The following is a 15,901-nucleotide window of genomic DNA, read 5'->3' as shown; positions in this document are numbered from 1 at the left end:
CTTACTCAGCTTTCTCTTTCCCCTCCTTGCCTGCCCTCAAGTGCAGCTTAGCGTGGGATTCTGACAGCAGGAGGTTCCCACTGCAGGCCTTTGGCTTCATCTCTCCATCAGCCTCCGGCCTCTCAGTTCTTCTCAGGGACTCTCCATGCACTCTGAAGAACAAAGATCCCAGGCATTTGTCTGGGGCTTTGGGAGCTGCTTGCCTCATTCCTTCTGAGGAAACAGCTGGAAAGTTGCCCTCCAAAACTCATTTGTGAGCTGCATCCCCTCCAGAAGTTTTATCAGCTGCTTGTTTCAAGCAGGTTTTTATAGAATAATGGGAGAGCTGGACTAGATGAAAAGAACTGGATCAATGTCTTCACCTATCCCAGGCACCAGATCACTCTTTGCAAAGTCCCTAGTTAAAGCTTTTTACAGATGCAAAAACATGCAGGCCACTTTCTCTCCCTTCCCTTCTCACCCTCCTGGAGTCAGAGGCAACGAAAAGCTACACATACTGTCTGTCTTCGAAATGCAAACAGCTACCTTTTTCTGCTTCTGTCTGAGAATTGTCTGACAAGGCTAAAAAGCTCTCAAGTCCAAAGGTTTTATCAAAGCAAGACACAATGACACTGATGAGGAAGAATATAATGAAGAGATGCACGATTTTAATTATATTCCCTCTTAGGGAAAAAAAGGAGAGAAAGATAAGAATCTTCTTAGATCACAGGAGGATTGTAAGAAAAGGGAAACACTCTTAAAGTTAGAGAGTAATGTTGGCATAAAACCAAATGGGCATGAACAGGTTATGAACTAATTTCATTTGGAAATTAGAAGCAGATTTATAAACATCAGAGGAGCGAGGTTCTTGAATGGCTTCCCAATAGGGAGCAAGAGAGCAAAAGTCATTCGAGACAGAGATCAATAAATTAACTAAGAAAATCCTGCAACATCATTTCCTGCAATTACAGAAATGGTGTACTCCGTGGCTCAGGAGGTCTCTTTCAGTCTTGCACGCATCATCCTCTGCTGAACCAAGACAGGATAGATAAATAAAAACTAGACACAAGGTACATTAAAAGCGGAATATTGGCAGGGCAGCTAGAATAAGGGTGAATCTGCTTTCTTTATTAAGCAATTTTATGGAATTTTTTTGAGTAACATTTATTCACCTGTATGTACTTATGTATTTTCAGGTAAAAATTTGGATCATAAGGGAAACAGAAATAAAGTCCTGTGATATCTATGATCACCTGCAAGAAGCAGGATGGAGGTGAACCTTCCCACCTACCATACAATCAGTTGACTACATTGTTAGAATTATCTTCACTGACCTGCATCCAGGGGTTAAAGCTGTCAAAAGAACTGTAAAAAGAGGTAAATAAGTGAGAAAATTAACAAAGAAAATAATGCAGGAAGAATTCAAGTGAAACAAAGAAGTTTCATAGCTGAGAAACATGTGGAGGGGTATAGAAATGATCACCTGTCTTTTTCAGACTTTACCGAAGCTTTCCTGGAAAGAAGTCCTTGAAAGCATTAAAAAGAGTCAGCAGGGAGAAACCTCTTCACATTCTCTGTCTATATTGAAAAGCCCAGGATAATACAGCCCTATTCTACACACAGGAAAACACTAAACACATGAAGCTGAACAAGCATGAAAAATACAGCACTGTAACGTAAGAAATCATCTGTGAACTCTCCTGCAGCACATCAAACATGAGGTATTCATTCATTCCCACAAACGGAGTCAGTGTTGATCTATAAGCTGCAGCACAATATTACACATTTCAGTTTCATGATAAGCTGCTGCTCCGTATTACACATTTCAGTTTCATGCATTTAAGCCAGACAAACATTCCCAGGGGATTGAAAGAACCCACTACAGTGAATTGTGGTTCTATTTTGGATCATATCACAGCATAACAGATCACAGTTTCAGACACTGGGATAAGGGGCTCAATAAAGCCAGTAGCATGATAACTTCATGTATATCCCTTCCACACATGCAGCCATGTGTAGAATCAAATCCACCCCAGGCCTTTCAAACTATACAACTACAAAGTAATGATCACTGTCATACCTGCATATATCCATTATTTATCAATATATATATTCTTAAATACACATCATTTATTACATACTGTTGTACAGCAGTAGCTATCTAACCCTGTCCACACACATCAATGCTGTTTACCATATCTGATCTCTCATATTTGAAAAAAGCAGAGAACAGAAGTGTTTAATGCAGCAGTTCTTTTGGTGGTGCTTGTTTGTTCTGCTGATTTTTCATTTATGTCCCATACAAAGTGGTCCTCAGAAGCAGAGTCCCTATACTGGATCAATGTCATCTCTATGTATTTGGTAACCCCCCAGCTCCCTGTGACCACTGTCCCACAAGAAATTCTGAGGGCTGAGAATGATTCACTGCTCCCCTGTTGGTCTAGCAGATTTTTGGTGTCAAAGAGATTCGTAAATTAAGTAAGGAAGGAAAAAAAAAAAAGCCATAACTTAAAGACTGAATTGGAAAAATAGTCATATTGCAGGCACCCTGTGCTAGAACTCTATTACTGTTGATCTTCCCTCTGGTTCCCAAAGAAATCATGTTAAAACATGCAAGAGCACTAAAAATGAGGTTTTTTTATTAAAACACCTTACAGCACCTCGTACAGATTAGCAAATTCTTCTGAAATATGAAAAGATTTCTGTTAATCGCTGCGCAAAGATGGGAGACAAGACTTCCAAGAGAGTGCAAATATTTCTGAGGTACGAGATGCTATATTTTCCTAAAGAATTTTGCACATTAGATGCCTGACTATTCATGTCATTTTGTTCTCAAGCTGAGAAACTGAAAATTTCTCTCTGAGCTATTTTGATTGACTAGGCCTTGGGACATGAAGTCAAAGTAGCAAGCATGACTATAAGTCTCCAAACTTTCACAGCCATTTTCTCGTCATCCCTATTGTGCTCAAAGTTGAAGCACTGTAGTAGTTTCATTCCCTCCACCTAATTAAGTTGCATTGAAAAAGTAAATGAAACTGGGGAAAAACAACTTCTCTAGAGTATGTTTTCATTTTTCCATTTTAATTTCACCTACAAGTCAGCCACCTTAAACATGACATTGGATGGTTGGCAAAAGCATCACATTATTGCTTAAAACCTAACATCACTAGAAGTCCTTGTTTGTTTTGGGGTATTTTCTTAAGTGGAAAAAAAGAAAGAAAAAAAAGGGTTTTCAATATAAATAAATCCCTGAAGGGCTTCCAACCAAAATGCTTTTAGTATTAGACGATGAAAGAACTGTTAGGGAAGTGAACAAGAAACAGGAAGTTGGAACTACCTGGCCAAGTTTTACTCTATAACCTGAGTAGTGTGCCATTAAAAAATAACCAGCACAAAGAGGGAAAAACAGCTTCCAGTACAAATATATACTTTTATGATCAAGTTCTCCATAGACAGAAATTTAATTTTTTCCTTGAGAACATGATTAAAAGACAGTCATTGTTTAAATCTCAGGGAAAGGGGAAGCAGACATATATACAAACATAAAAATATAAAGTTTGCATAATATTTAAAACAGTATCTCTTTTTAAAAAATACAATATCTTGCCAAAAGGTTTAGTCCACACTTTAGTTACTACACATCATTGCAGGTAATACAACAAACCCTGCGGCACTGTCCCACAGAGACATATTGTCCCTGAAAGAAACCATCTGTAGTTCAGAAGCTTTGATTTCTAGATGAGCTTAATGCAAAATCTCACATGAAACTTTCCAAAGGGCCTCTGAATCAGGAAAAGAATATAGAGCCTAAAAACACAAGGCTTGTGTAATGCAAGTGGAGTACTGAAAAACCACATTCAATTGGGAGATTGAATGATTCACAGGGCTGGTAATGGAATACAATATGTCCTTCTACCAGGTCACTAGGCTGAATCCATTCTGGATGATGACCAAAAACCATTCCCATTTGATTACTGCTCATGTGAAATGAATTGATCAAGGCTGTCCTGATATGCGAGCAAGTTTGTCACTTGAAACAAAACGATCCACAGGGACTTCTGTCAGCAAAACCTAATGAGATTCAAGAAGAAGCCATCTCAAAATCTAAATAGTCGACTCATTGTCAGGTATCTGACAATGCTGGCCAAAAATAAAAAATACAAAAATACAAAAAGAAGTTGAACAGAAAGATGCCAAATGATAAGTGTCGGGTTTGATCCACTGACTGACCCAAAACATACAACTAGAGAGCAGCACTGGGGAAGGTGACTCAGCCATGGTTCAAGGTACCACCTCTTCTGTGACTGAACAAGGAGACTGCTGTCTTCCAAATCTGTCAGTTTAACAGCTTTCATCCAAAAAAATTAATTTTACCTTCTTAAAAGCAAAGCAAAAAAAATCTAGCTCACCAGTGAAGTTGTCCAAGATTTTTTGAAGATCATAATCCTTCAGCTTACTGGGATCTGTACTTAATAGACAGATAGGGTGCCAAGAGGTAGTTCAGCCCCAGCTGCAAGTGCACCCTTCTATTCCAGCAAACTCAGCTTCCTGCCTTTTAGCACACACAAATTTGGCACATTTAATCAAGTAAGTGTTCACTTTAATAAAGTATCAAATTGCCAGAAAAAATATTTTGCTTGCCTACCAAAAGATAAAAATTGAGCCTTTAGCATGTTTTCTTAGGAAAAAAAAAAAAGACAACAAAAATGTTGCCATCTTAAGGCAAACACGAAAGTTTTTACTTTATTTTGGGTCTGTTTCAGCTACTGTAAGATGTACTAAAACAAACAAACTCCTCCATCCACCTCTGTAACCCTGCATCAAGTCCTGAACCTAAGAGTATATGCTAATTTCCAGTGTGCTGTCACATGAGAGTGAAGCACTGGTGTGGGCATGCACATACATGCACACAAACACACACACTATTTATAAACCCACTGCTGTAAGGGATTTGGCGTTTATTTTTTTAATTAACTGCAAATGATAACACAAGAGCTTTTCATCTGGCATGAGCTTGGATTTCATCAGCTGCTGGAAAAGATTCTCGTGGAGAAATAAAATTACAGTGTTTCTTCATGTACTTTCCATGTATTTCAAAATAAACAGAAGTATATGGTCATGCCAGTTAATAAAGAGATGTAGGTAAAGTTGCAGATACATCTTGATACACACCCAGAAAGAGGCTGCAGAGCTAGACATGCACAACACAGCATATTGGCTAAATGACAAAACACCCAGGTGAGGAAAAAAGTGAAGCCCAAGTGAAAAGAACTGGGAAGGGCAGTTGCAAAGAGTGCCATGAGCCTTCCTGCTGCCCAGGATATTACATTATACACAACGTGGCATAAAGAGATTTCATTGTTTGATGCTCCTTCTGCCCATACACCTTTCTCACCATGACACATTTCTCAAATGGAAAAATGTGTGACAGCAGGAAACTAAAAGTGATGCAGATGACTTCAGAACTCCTTTTAATCTCTGCTCCATTTCAAAAGTCATAAGCTGCACTGTGAATCAGCTCCATGCCACACCCCACCCCATTCCCTCCACAAAGGGACAATTTGACAAGATGGTAAAAATCAGCCCTGAGTATAAAACTTAATTCTTTGCCTCCAATGAAGGCACTGAGAAGTGCGGCCCTTACTAAATAACAGCACTGACAGCTGCCACCTTGGTTTTTCCTTCTCACCTTTACAATCCATGGTCTCTTGAATTTATGAAAAAGGAGAACAGAGAAATCTCAGCAGTACCTTATTTGGTCCTTAGAAAGCTAAAAATTCCTACCTCTTTTCCTCATTTCACGCTACAAAACACATCAACTTGCTACATACTTTTGCCAAATGCTCACAGGATTATTTCACAAGTCTCAGGGTGTAACATAAAGAACAAAAGGGATTTTACCACTGCTTGATTTACTGGCTGGCAAGGTCAATGCAGTATTTAAATGTGATAATTTAATGATACATTTGGTCACTACCATGTTTTTGAAAGCACAATTAAAGCATTAGAGTGTCTAAAAATTTTTAGAGACCTCTTGTTTATTATTTTTACATTTAAGAAATAATACTCTCAACAACAGATTTAGATTAAAGAGAGATTGAAATTTTCAAGGATTCCAATGAATCTGGTGAAGAAGAAAAGAACTTTGGAATTACATATAATAAAAGGAAAATCTCAGTCATCAATTGTCTCAGACATGAAATGGTAGATGTACATATTTGAATTTGTACATATGTTCATATACGAAAATAAATTAATTCTTTGGAGGATGCTTATCCACATGATTATTGACAGATCTGACATAGTCCCCCTGAGATAGTCAAGACTAGCTACACAGAGGTATCTACTTCACTGAAAATATTCTTTGGGGAACACATTCCTGCATTAATTCCCTTCCATATCCACCTTCAGAGCTATTAAATCTTATTTACTTTCCTTCATATTCTGTGCAAGCTAACATGTTTTGATCTTGCACAGGACAACATCTTGAGAGGTCTCCACTTATACAGATAAACTTGTCCCACGTGTAATGGAAAATGTGGCATTCCAAAAGCTGAAGTAGAGACAGACAAATCAGACATAAAACCACACCTATCACTGCTCAGTATAAAAAACTACAAAATCTCTTCTTGAAGAAAAGAGTAAGTTACTATGTTAACAGCACAGTCAGTCTTTGATATGAAACTGGGGTTTTAAGTTGGGGTCCTGGTTCTGTTATGTAAAGCAGAAAGAGGCTTTACCTGCCACAAAGAACAAGGCCAGATTCACCACAGCTGTGTGAGCACCAACAAGCCTTCATAACCTGTGGTAACATCCAGCACTTCATGAGGCTGGAAACATTCTAAGAGAAAGGATTTTGCAGTAGGCTTCATCAAGTAAACTATTATAAGATGCTCAAAGATTAATTAACCTGAAGCTCTGAGAAACAATGACATGAACATAATATTAAAAATCAAGCTGATAGCAATTTGTTGAGTAATCATGAGTCTTGCTCTGGCTGAACTCACTTAGCAGAGTTACTGTCAATGTAAGCAAGTAGTAGACAAGTGCTCCAATGGCAGTCACAGAATTTATAGCACTGCCAGCCTGCTAAGTATCGACTGGCAGGTAAAAGGATTAGTGGTCTCTAATGGGAAAAGCTATTCAAGGAAGATCCATTTCTTTGATTTAGCATAAATACAGGTGGAGGATCCCTTTACATTTTAAGTATCACATGCATGTGTCATATTGAGCTAATGTTTTGGGAACTCTGCAGGAGTTAACTGTATGACCTAAGCATCAGCCACAGACAGACTTATAAGGTTGACTCCCAGGTACAAAGTAACTCCAAGCAAAACACCTGGGAGCAAAATAAAACAAATATTGAAGTGAATTTCCAAACAACACAATAAAAAATCAGATCTGGCACATCATACTATCTTCTCCATTTGTGAAGAAAACATTTAATTTGAAATATAGGCAATTAGGTGAATTAAACTGAAACAACTACAGTTACCACACTAAATGTAATGCAGACAAATAGTGGTGAGATGCAACTTTTAAGAGCTTAGCTGACATCAGCGATGGTGGAGGAGACACTTTGAATGCATAAATTAGCCTCCTACAAAGGCAAGCATCTGCTAGGTTCAAATGTGCCTCAGAGTGTCTGATAGTGCTATCATTCTCAATGAACGTGCAATCTGCTTGAAGGGAAGTGAAAAAGATTCCTCAATAAGTTACTGGGGCAGTAGTCAGACAGACATCTGACTAATGCCTGCTAGTTCAGAGAGGAACCAAAGAGGGGAATCTTTCCTCTGATGCAGTAAATCATTTTTACAGGTCATTCATACCTGGATGTCTAATAAAGCATAAGGAGTATAAAGAAATGGCTGCTTTTTTCTTGAAAAACTACTAACATCACACAGATACACTGCTGCACAATAAGTGTTTTATTCTCTCTTGCAGGTAAGAAAGTTGTCTTCTCTTCACATACTCCACTGATTCAGCAGAGGTAGCAGAACTGTAAATTTTTCAATGAGGCATAATAATTGGTAGTCAGAATGACTGTGTTCCATATGGTCATTCAGTTCTTTTAATCTGCTTTCCCCAGCATGTCTCACATTAAGGTCTCAAAACCTGCAAATCTTTCCACTCCACCGCAAGTGATTTGTAAGACACAGGAATAGAGTCAGACAGAAAAGTCTTGTTCAAGGCACAACCAAAGCCCTGGGTCACAAAAGAAACACTAAGTTCTAACAGAGGCGGGATCAGAGGGGAAATTGACAGCTGTGGTCCTTCTCTACTCACAAGAGAGCTGCATTAGTTAAAATAATATCTTTATTCCTTTAAAGCCTTTGATTTAATAAACCCAAACTCCTACTCGACAAAAAAGAATATTTTACACCCCAGGTGATACATAAGCAAGTATACACACACAAAGGTGTGAATAGATTATTGCTACATTTTCTCTTTGTATTGGGATTTCTATGAGGAAAGCTTTACACCTGGACAAGACCCTTTCCCCAAACTACTTGACAATATGCCGTTCAGTCATTAGGGTCTACAGTACAGTCTTCGTCACTTGCAGATCTCTAACCTCTGCTGTACGTCTGTACTGGATACAAAGGATATGTTCCCATGTCAGATGCCCAATTCCAGCCTGCAACGTGATCAACACTGAGTGACAGTTCTTCCTCATCTTCCACACCACTACTGAAGTAACACTACTGTCAAGAGATTCCACACTTTCCCTTCCCTTCTTGATCCAGTATGACTCCAAAACACACTCCAGAAGAGATAACAAGGTCATAACCAGGCTCTAATATATTTCTCTTTGTAATTCAGATCATCTTGTACAACACAATCAAACAAAAAAACTGCCCCCAAACCTTAAGGGAATGAAAATTAAAAGCATTTTGGCCACTCCAGCTGCATGCTACGTACTATAGCTTCGCGCTCGTGCGAACAATTGCTGGTTTAATGGTTTAAAACTTCTCGCCTCCACTCGGTTTTCCCTTGGATTTCCAGCAGCGCCCCGTTCCAGGGAGGCTGATGCCGGGCGCAGCAACAGCGCCCTCTGTCCGCCACGGGGGAAATGGCACCTCCTGCCTCTGCCCTCCCAGGGCTCACGATGTAGTTATTTAAATTTAAACAAATATATACAACATTTGCCCGGCAATGCTTTGGCGTGCAGGTTTACACTGACAGCACAGTACTTAAAAGTTCCTTCTGCGTGCTGTACAAATCTCAGTGCGTTTAAGACTTCAACACGAGACTTGTGTTTACTCTTGAAAAGTAAATGACAAGCCAATATTTCAAGCTTCTTGAAAGTTGGGGTTTGTTTTGTTGGCTTTTTTTGTTTGTTTCTTTCTTTCTTTTCTGAGATCTTTAATCATATCCTAAGGAAAATCCAATTACAACTCTTACTAGCTTTCTGTCCCTCAACATACAACAACACTTGCTGGTTTCTCCTTCCTCACTCCTGCAGCAAAGCTTCTATGTAGAAAGAGGATTTCAAAAATAGGAGCACAAACACTGACAAATCATCAAAGTTTTTTTACACTTTTAATTTGCCTCCATGTTTTCCCAGCTGCTCTGCTTAAAAGTAAAAGAAGAAAAAAAGCCTGCGAAGAACATTACAGATTAAGAAACTGGAAAGCTGCAGTTCCAAGGAAGAGGATGTGACTCTAGTTTGACTTACCAATTTCATCCAGATGTATATTTTCCTACTTGCTTTTTACAGCGGCTGAGCTCAGTGCTCAGGAACGTCCATCCCGTGTCAGGGAGCCGGGGCAGAGCGCGGGTCCCCACGCTGGATGCTGCCGAGCGAGCGGAGCTGGGGTGCCTGCTGCTCCTGCTGCTGCTCCTGCTCCTGCTGCAGCTGCTGCTCCTGCTACGTGCGCTCTCTCGGAGCCGGACCAGGAACTGCTTCCCATTCCCCAGCGCCGCTCCAGCGCTGCGGGCTGCGGGAGGCAGGGCCGGCCCTGCTACTGTGCTGCGCTGTCTTAAAGGGCCCCGCGCCGGCCTGAGGGAGCGCCGGGCCGGGGCCGCCGCCGCTGCTCGGGGGCGCTGCGGGCGGCAGCCGGGGGGGCTCAGCGCCGCCGGGACCGAGACACGCTTTCCTGCAGCCCTGGGGAACAGCAGCCCTCTTCCCCGCAGCTATGCGCTCACGGCCTCCAGGTGTGGCGGGGCTCACCCTTGCCTGCCGTGGCGCTCCCCGCAAGGCCGGTCCCTGGGGTCCCCGGGCAGCGGGAGCAGCGTCCCGGCTGCGGCAGGGAGCACCGCCGGGAGCCCTCGGCAGCCTCCTGCTCCCTGACTGCCACTGCGGCACGCTGTCCCCAAATCATTAGGGACGAGGGATTTCCCCTGGCACTCTGCTCAGTCTGACTTTCAGAGATTTTGTTCCCTGTAATGGAGAGGATATGATTTAACTGAATAAAAAGCCCTCATTTCCCAGTTTTTCCTCTCCATTAATTCTCCAGATAGCTTTAATCCCGTGTAAACCACTGTTTCTACCATGTTCGCTGATTTCTGACTTCACTTTTAACTGTATCTGATTTTAATAGCTAGATCAGTGTTGGGGAGTTGTCTGCCTCGTGTGTGTTGCTGTCTGCAGTGTAAGAAACCGCATTCTCTGTTAAATGGAAACACTGAAATTCAGAGATAGTAACACCATCTGCAAAATCTCTCTTTTCTTTTTTACTCATGGAACTATATGGTTTGCTCTTTGTATGTGTAAGACATTCATTTTTGTTGCAATAACTAAACTCTCATGATGACAATACCAATCAACACATATCACAAGGCAAAGCCATATATATACACACACAGATATGTGTATCTTTAATGACATATCCAGAGAAAACAAGTTGCAGGGGGAAAATGCTGCCTTCAAACTTGCAGGCCAAAGCAAACAAGATGAGGCCAAGTCACCACTGTCCTGTCCTCTCTGCCTTCATTTAAACCAATACACAATAAGCACAGAACAGGTAAAAATCTGCGTGCAAGCCATGATGTCTTTCTGTTTCTTTGGTCCTATGGAGAAGAACATGGGTACAAACCAAAAATTGAATGCACCCATTTAAATTATAATGGCCATCACAAACAGGCTCAGTAGGTGCCCACTAACTCCTGGCATGTATACCTTCTGCCCTGTAAGCAAAGTAGCCATTTGGCCACATGACTAAATTACAATACTCAGCACTATGAGCCTTCTATGAAACCACAGGGATCCATCAGAGTTCCTCTAGTATGAGCTGTACTATGCTCCTGCCTTTCTCAGCATAAAGCCTGAGAAAGTTTTATATTATTTACATATGCAAACTACATGTGATGCATGGTAGAACAGATCTTAAAATTCCATCAGTCTTCCCCTCTGTTCACACATTCCCATTGGTCTTCTAATTCTCACTTGCCACTCACATCTCTAGCTAACACCTTTTTCATCTCTTCTTCTAAGTCCTTCCCCATTTACTCCCTCTTTCCCTGTTCTGCATGCCACATACTTCTGTAGCTGATCTCCACCTTCTGAGCTCCATCTAACTGCCTTCCTCCCTCCTCCTCACCTTTAACTTCTCAGTTTCTCATTGGAAGAGGAAAGCAGGCCTGAAAGGAGACCTGGGAATGATTAACCAGTTCCTTCTCTTGCATCCCTCTCTACAGCAAAGGTTCTGGAGACTGACACCTCTATCCAACCTGGAAACTAACCTGCAGCAGCAGGCCAGGGCACAGGGGTTAGGTATGCTCACATTACCAAGGCTATCTGCTGCTCACAGGTCCACACTGAAGCATTTATTATGGCACAATGTAGCAAAGATAAATGGCCCTTGTCCATTAGTTAAAAGTTAATGAAATCCCCATCTTTAAGACAAAGCTGATCATCCATTTGGTGCCGTAGCTAAGGTCATTCTGATATGTTCAAAGCAGGCAAGGTCTATCTACAAGACAACAGGGTAAGGTGCTGCAGTGGATGGGAAATTGAATGGCAAAGATACCAATGATGGAGAGAAACTGGGGGCTGGGGCAAAGCTAAAGTGATGCTCCGCTGCTCCACACGCACAAAACAAGAACATGCAAAACACCAGAAAGTGCCAGCAGGAAACAGGCTTGTGCCACTGTGAGAATGATCTCATCACCATAAATGTTAAGATAAAAAAGGAATATCTGCAGTTCCTTACATATGTTGCTCCTTACTCTCCTCATAATCCCATGTGAAAGCTGGCCCCCTCTCACCGCAGCATCTGGATGTTCCATTGACAGAGCATTGTCTCATGGCTGCAGCACAACTCCTGTTTTCTATTACTGGCTGCAGGAGAAATGTGTGGTATATTAAACAAGGACATAGAATTTGAATTCTGATGCATGCTTCAGTATTTAGTCACCAGTAAATGAAACTAGGTAATAACTGATTATTTCTGTGACTCTGTTCACTCAATTACGAGGTATATTAAATTCTGGTGTTACATAAATTCAATACTTGCATTAGTAACTGCTTGGAATAGAAGTTTATGGTGAATCCAGTTTTTTATTATTAAATACTGAACTAGAGAAACCTCAGAGAAAACTGAAAAGTGTTGCAGTTTGCAGAAATGTTTGATTCAGTGGAGCATTCCCCTTGCACAAGAAGTGACATTTAATAGGAAATATTTTGGTGTCTTAGCTTATGGGGGACAGCAAAACCAAAAGTCCTGCCAAGGGTGCCAAAAAAGAAAAAGGTGTATTTATCTCTCTGAACATTGTATCACATAATGTTTACTTTGCAAGGCAGCACAAACATACCTACAAAGGCAGGTCCTTCTCAATTTAGGAATAAAACTATTAAAGAAATCACCTATTTTCACAAGAATTTCTAGGTTCTGAAGACCAAGGTCAAAACCAAAGAAGCTGTAGTATTATTTATGTATAAGGGCCCAGAATAGTTAGGAGTGAAAAGGGGAAAGGGACATAGAAAATCAAATAGTTTGCTACTCAAAACTGTATCCCTTTAAGAAGAGAAAAGCAAAAGCTTCTCTGAGATGTTGCTCCACCTCTGTAGATATGAAGTGTTTGTTAGATCCCTCATCAAAACAAAAGGACACGGGTATATTAATCTAACAACAAAAGTGTCCATTGTGAGAGGGGAGCCAGTGCCAGGCTGCCTGCTCCATCTGACAGTGAGAGTAAACACCACGGCTCTGTGCGCTTGGCTGCGTGCCTTGCCTGACACCACCACCCCACGCAGCCACAGGGTCAGCAGCTCGGTCACCACAGGGTACAGGACTAGCAGCACTTTCCTACCCTCACATCATCCCTGCAGTTTCTGAAATGCCACACAACATTTTGAGCATCCCTCCAGTGTGAAATACAGTATAGTAGTAGTACTGCTATACACTGACGTTGGATGTAAGGTGGTGGTGGAGCCATCGCTATTGTCACTTACCAATGAACCACACAAAGTTCTGTCCCCTGTTGCTGAGGGGCTGAAATGAGGCATGTATAGTCAATACAACAGAAATGTATGTACATTTGTTTAGCTTATATAATCCTTCTGAAATTAATTTTAACTTTAGGCTGAAACCACACCGTCTGTTCTAAAGGCTGGATTCCGCCCCTCACTGACTGCCAGATGAATAAGGACACTTCAGTTCTGGGGTACATGTGCATATATATATATGCTTTTTAGATTAAAGTTTTTCAATCCTAACATAACCAACATATTTAATGTTGATATCATCACTTGATATCATCACTATCTTGTTCATACATCACTGTGAGAACCTGCCTTGAACTTTTAAAAAGTAAGGATCTGGACAAAGCTCATCTGAAGTAACATTCATTATTATTTAAAATTTATAACTTGTAATGCCACAAGATTTTTTTTGCACTTGATGAACCATAATGTATGTACACAATTGTGCATGCATGTATGCATTTACACATGAGTATATTCAGGCAGATGTTTGAGGGAAACTGTGGCAGGGTTAGCTTGCATCTGATTTATTGCTGGTGTTGTTGTTTTCCTGCAGCATTCTTCACACTGTGAAAGAATATGGTTTTGTAAGATGCCACTGCAAACCCAGCACAAGCATTTTTTTTGGTGATTTTATTTTCTCAACTAAAAAATTAGTTAAGAATAGATAAATAAATTTGTTCCTAGGAACTAAACCTTATCAGGTCTGTAAGAGTTGTGTAGTTAATGGAAGTTATGGCATTCAGTATGAAGATAATTTCTTGAAAATGCCTGAAGTCAATGTACTAGTTATCAAGCTACTTCTACTAATTGTTCTTAAATGAAAAGATTGGGTTTCCCTTTCATAAAATGGCCCATACCAAAAAATTTAGGTCAACTAAAACTGCATTCAAATCTGTATCCATCATAATAAGATGGTGGACCTTTCTCAAGGCAGCACATTTCAATTTTAAACTTTTCCCCGTGTTTTTCCTGTGTTGTTTACAGCTCCTTGTAAACAACTAGGATTCCAACGCCTCTATTGGCTTCTCAAGCCTGTTAAATACTTGCACCTGTATTGGTTAAGATGCAGTAAGTGGCCTGCACAAGTTGTGTGCTGGCAGGGGAAAAAAGAAAAAGAAAAAGAAAAAGAAAAAGAAAAAGAAAAAGAAAAAGAAAAAGAAAAAGAAAAAGAAAAAGAAAAAGAAAAAGAAAAAGAAAAAGAAAAAGAAAAAGAAAAAGAAAAAGAAAAAGAAAAAGAAAAGGAAAGGAAAGGAAAGGAAAGGAAAGGAAAGGAAAGGAAAGGAAAGGAAAGGAAAGGAAAGGAAAGGAAAGGAAAGGAAAGGAAAGGAAAGGAAAGGAAAGGAAAGGAAAGGAAAGGAAAGGAAAGGAAAGGAGCATCAGTATTTGCTGCATCTTGGATAACAGCTATGGAAAGAGGAAAGGCATTTACTCTTCAGAAAGAAGAAGCTTAGGGCCTTTTAGAAAGTGAGTCGTCTTTACCTCAGCTGGAAGTAAAAAGAAAACAAATATGAAACTTTTAGGAGTTGTTTCTTTTCTCCCTGTAGTTTTGCTTGGTATATCTCAAACATCTTCAAAGTGAATCTCTATTTTCAGATAACAGCCCAACTGAAACCCACATCCCTGAAGGCAAGAGAGTCAGAATCAGCCAGAATTAGATTAAATTTCCTGCCACTAAAACTCTGATCATCTGTATGCAATTAAAGGTAGTTACCAGTCCCTGACAACTGTAAATATTTGTAGTCAGCAACTTCATCATGGTTTCATTTGCCTCCCTTGAAGAAATTTGTGTTGTGTTCACACTTAACACCTTATGACCATTTTGAACTTCTTTATGATATCTTGCACAGACCAGAGCTTTAGAAAAACAGTTTTTCAGCTGAATTTCATTTAGCAAATTAGAAGGCACTGATTTGTGCCCTCTAATTGCAATCTTCCTCTGTCTTCCCCATCATTTTTGATTGCTTCCTTCTATTCTGTATATATTTTCCCATCTTCCAGAGGAATAGTTTTTATTTTAAAAATCTCTGTTCTACCAAATGGTCACCTTACAGGAAGATGCAGTATGCAGGCAGGTGACCTGTATCACAAATATTATTATGAATATGTTGTTGTCTTCATTTCACTAATATGTGAACTAAGGTGACTGAGCTTGTCCCTAGGCAGCTGTTCCAGTAATGGTCTGCTTAGTGACATACTTCAATGTTTTTCATTTGAAGGATTTTTTTGCCTTTTTGAAAAAGAATCCAAGCTGATTAAGCTGCACTGCAACATAAATTTCCACTAGTAGAGTTTGGGCTCTGAATGATCAGGGGCTGTTTTCATTTTTATTCTCCTGATATATGCACATATATGGACTTGTTTAGCTGCATAGAGGGGAGGGGCTTGAGGGCCTTTTTAAGTTTTGGAAGTGATTAGGAAATACTGGATGGTGTATTGACCATCATTCAATTAGCAATGATCTAAATCAACATGTCTTGTTCCAACCAAGAAAAG

The 15,901-nt window shown here is 40.2% G+C and overlaps 1 protein-coding gene across 3 annotated transcripts in view; it reads right to left on the bottom strand.

Moving 5' to 3' along the window:
- DAAM2 (dishevelled associated activator of morphogenesis 2) overlaps positions 1-15,901 on the bottom strand; it is a 202,502-nt gene that overhangs the window by 165,327 nt on the left and 21,274 nt on the right. The window contains exon 1 of one of the 3 annotated variants that reach the window (XM_063152020.1): positions 9,659-9,879. The exons of the other annotated variants lie outside the window; for them this stretch is intronic. The gene's annotated coding sequence lies outside the window, so the exon portion shown is untranslated. Of the gene's footprint in view, positions 1-9,658; positions 9,880-15,901 lie in introns of those variants that run through there. 3 annotated transcript variants of the gene reach the window in all.

This window comes from Melospiza melodia, chromosome 3, assembly GCF_035770615.1.
Source record: "Melospiza melodia melodia isolate bMelMel2 chromosome 3, bMelMel2.pri, whole genome shotgun sequence".
Classification (NCBI taxonomy): Eukaryota; Metazoa; Chordata; class Aves; order Passeriformes; family Passerellidae; genus Melospiza; species Melospiza melodia.
Note: the sequence above shows the minus strand (reverse complement) of the source record. Positions and strands in the feature narration are given on the sequence as shown.